Source organism: Denticeps clupeoides, chromosome 15 (assembly GCF_900700375.1).
Source record: "Denticeps clupeoides chromosome 15, fDenClu1.1, whole genome shotgun sequence".
In the NCBI taxonomy this organism is placed as follows: Eukaryota; Metazoa; Chordata; class Actinopteri; order Clupeiformes; family Denticipitidae; genus Denticeps; species Denticeps clupeoides.
In genome coordinates this window covers 9,981,820-9,985,651 of record NC_041721.1, presented here as the reverse complement: position 1 = coordinate 9,985,651, position 3,832 = coordinate 9,981,820, and the positions used below count along the sequence as shown (strand labels likewise).

Here is a 3,832-nt window from a genome sequence, read left to right as displayed (position 1 = left end):
GAGAGGGAGGGAGAGGGAGGGAGGGAGGGAGGGGTGAAGCTACAGCCACCGCCATGTGCAGCGCTCACCAAACCGCGCCGCTGTGTGGCCCTCCTCGCGGCCGTGACGTCATTGCACTTCAGCATGACGTCATTGCCTGTCTGCGTCACACGCGATGTGGGTTGTGGTCAATATAGCTATATGTTTTTCATGAATGCAGCATATTTATCTGAGGCATGTTATGGGTTTCTTGCGATTAAAGCACTTAAACGGCTCGATGGCTCTAGTTGTGAATAATTTTCTCTATGCAGAAGAAAACAATTAAATTTAGAGACAGTTTAGATTTGATTTGCTATATTTATAAATTTGTGTATTTTGTGCAGTGCTAAAATTCGAGCCACGTCGTATCTGAACTTTGTATAATATGAATTCTTCATATGATAATAAAGTTTTCTTGTACTTTGAGTACAACATTAATTACACATTAAAATAATTCCTCCACCGCACGTAAATGGCACAATCCGGCCTTTTATCCTATCAAAAAAACGTATATAACATAGCAATCTTAATTAATTAAAATTATCATTGCATTTTTTTTAATTCGACGAATTCAATGCGCCAAGCCACAATTCTTTCCGCTGCTGCATACATGCAATACTTATTGGTGACATTTTATAATGTCACCTACAGCCACAAGATGTCAGCGTCTACCAGACACCCGTCCTTTTCCTGCTCGCTTCCGCAGAAAGAGAAGACCCGCCCGTAAAAAGAAGGGCTCTGGATCGGGCCTCCATCACTGTGACCTGCAGGTCCGATCGCCATCTTGAATGAACCACCGGCCATGCCGTAACGCGGCCATCGAATTCAAATCAGAACTTTATTTATAAACACGCGCTCCGTTTTCCTCCAGGCGGACGTGCCGTGCCAGTGCCGAATTTCTATTGACGCGCCAATCAGCCGACAGAAGACTTCCAACGTCCCAGCAAGTGCTGGCTGGAATGGTTTTTACTTTATTTCATAATTAACTGCACCAGGGACGTCCTGTCATTGAACCGTGTGCGTCCGAATCTATTTTCCTTTTAAATTGTGTGTTAGCATTCATCGTGCGGCGTCCGTAGACGCTAGTTTTGAATATAGTATCTGCAGTAACCTGTGGACACATTTTTCTCCCCAAAACCTCCACAGAAGGAAAAAGGGGGATTTTTTCCTGGGACTAAATAGTCGAAAAGAGCAAGGTATGTTCGAAAACGCAAAATGAACCTAAACGACACTTTCATTGAGCCTCTAGCAAAGTGTGCTGTTAGCTTCCCGTGCCATCAGCACAATGGTATTGTTCTAAACCTTCAACTGATATAACTTTACTTTTCTAGATTTCTAGAACATTTGATGTCTTATTACAAAAAAAAACTGGGCAAGGACGTATGGTATTTTTTCGTGGATTATGTAATTGATGGGATGACATGTCGTTTAGCAGCTACGGGGCTAATGGCGCGTCGATGCTGTTGTTTATTCGCCATCTGCGCGTTTCAGATTGGCTCACAGTTTCAGCTTCGATGTCATTGTGAAATAGTGGTTATCAGAGCAAATTGATCCGGGGCTAATCGGCAGCACTTAAAACGCCAGACGCGGGACATTGCATCCCACACGGTCCATTTAAACCAAGAGCTGCTCCCACCAAACGTCTTTGGTCGAAACGTCTGTTTAGCGATTTTGCATCGCAAAGTGCTCTCGGAGATCGTTCCCTACGTGGGATTCTCATTCCATTCATTATTTTGCGAAGCCAAAACGGACGCATCTGGCGCGATAAGGAAGTGGTGCTATTTCTAGGCTATCGCGTTCCACTACCCCGAGGTCCTGTTTCACGTGTCAGATTCCCACTTTCTTCCGACGACGGCGGAGTGCCCTGCAACCCGAACCCCCCGCCACCCATCACACAGCACCCCCCTTTCCTCCGCACCAGTCTCCGTATCTCTGTGTGTTGTCGGCTTGGACTGGCCAGGCTGTGGTTGTGTGTCAATACAATGACGGGTCCGTTGTGGCGATGTAATGCTTGTAATGACGTTGTAACGAACACGTAGTAACTCTTCTTCTTTTTAATGGCAACTATCCTAAATCTCACACTTGCCAAAGGCAGACGCCACATTTCCATGTTTTCCATTCTGTGACGATTTGCATGGCGTTGGACTCTATTCCTGAGGAAACCGTGCCCGTGGACGCGAACGCGTGGGCCAGCGTGGGCCGCCGTAGTCGCCCATTTGGCAGTCAAATTCAGTTTCCGCTGCGCTTCCCTTGCTCAGCCTTGGCCTGGGCGGCGGTCTACGTGACCTTGACTGTGACGATCAGCGTCCGCGTCTTGTTCTTGCGATGGCGTCGTGTTTATAACGCGTCTACAGCACAGACTTGTCTTCCGTTCACGCCCCCATCGTCTGTTTTTACATTAGTTACAAAAAAGTGATGCTGCCACAAAGTACCATTACATCAAAGATGTGGATGTGGTGTTGGTAGCCTAGTGGGTAACACACTCGCCTATGAACCAGAAGACCCAGGTTCAAATACCACTTACTACCATTGTGTCCCTGAGCAAGACACTTAACCCTGAGTGTCTCCAGTGGGACTGTCCCTGTAACTACTGATTGTAAGTCTGGATAAGGGCGTCTGATAAATGGCGTAAATGTAAGACAGTGTGGCTAATGTCAGAAAGTTATAACAGGTTTAGACACCTTTTTTCATGTCACTTTTATTTTTAACCAACACAGCATCCTTGGCTTTTTTTGGACCAATTCTTTGAATTTCACCAGATTCTCTGTCGTGAAAAGCTCTGAAGCAGCTACATATCAGCTACGCAGTGAGATCAATTGGAAAAAAAGTTTATTCATGCATATTTTTAGGATATTGTCTTGTTTGGACCTTGTTCCTTCTTCTTGCAATAGGTGGATTTTTTTTAAACACTCCAGGGGCTGAAATGACATCTATGCCATTCATAATTGCACCCATCAGTGTTTTAATCAGGAAACATTATGAATTTGCCATAGACTTTGTCTATGCTTTGTTAAAACATGATTTTAAAGAATCAGATCAGTATCACAAAAAGACTACAATTGTGGCGCTTCGGTTTTGCCAAATATGTAATTACTATGTAATTAAGCAACATAATCGACATGGCGAAAAAATATCGCCACTGCTCTCTTCTTTTGTGTAGGCCATAATTGTAGCCAAGTTGTCATTGCTAAGCCACTGCAATCTGTAACTTTTAGCTGGATTTAAGAGTGTAAAATTATAGGAGCCATTTTCACTTGTTTTTTTTTACCACCCATAGAGCATGACTTCAATTAACACACGCTTTTCTCCAGCGCCACCTCAGGAGCTATTTTCTGGTCAATCATGGGTCAAAATGTTCTCTTTTTCTGTAACTGGCCAGTTCAGCCAGATGAATCCCTCATTAGTTGGGGCTTGATATTATCTCCCCCAACCCATCCTCAAATATGCTTCATATAATTATAATTGGACATGAGGGGGCACTGGCCCCCATTATTGGGACATTCGATAAAATCATTTCAGTATCTTGATGTTGGGAGCTGGGAACCGAAGATGGGTCTGTATGTTTCAAATTGAAATTTGAAAGTTTCACCATTGGGAAAATGAATTGGTTAAAAATATAGGTTGTTGTGGCCAAAACCTCAAAACGTGAATAAGTTATATGAAAATGTGTACCAGCTGATGACGAATGGGGGTGTAAAAACTACCATTTACTGAGCACCTCTTTGATTGCAGTCGATATATAAATATGCAGCAGCTATATAATTCAAAAGTCTAGTCTACGGCTATGTATGGCCGCACTGATAGGTATAATGAC

General features: G+C 43.7%; 1 protein-coding gene across 4 annotated transcripts in view; it reads left to right on the top strand.

Annotated features, from left to right (window-relative positions):
* The first annotated feature begins 927 nt into the window (after nucleotides 1-927).
* The window catches only part of osbpl8 (oxysterol binding protein-like 8), a 71,161-nt gene continuing 68,256 nt past the window's right edge, over nucleotides 928-3,832 (top strand). For 3 of the 4 annotated variants that reach the window (XM_028954273.1, XM_028954270.1, XM_028954267.1), the window contains exon 1: nucleotides 928-1,214. The gene's annotated coding sequence lies outside the window, so the exon portion shown is untranslated. The remainder of the gene's footprint in view (nucleotides 1,215-3,832) is intronic. The other variant, XM_028954268.1, reaches the window with a different exon arrangement.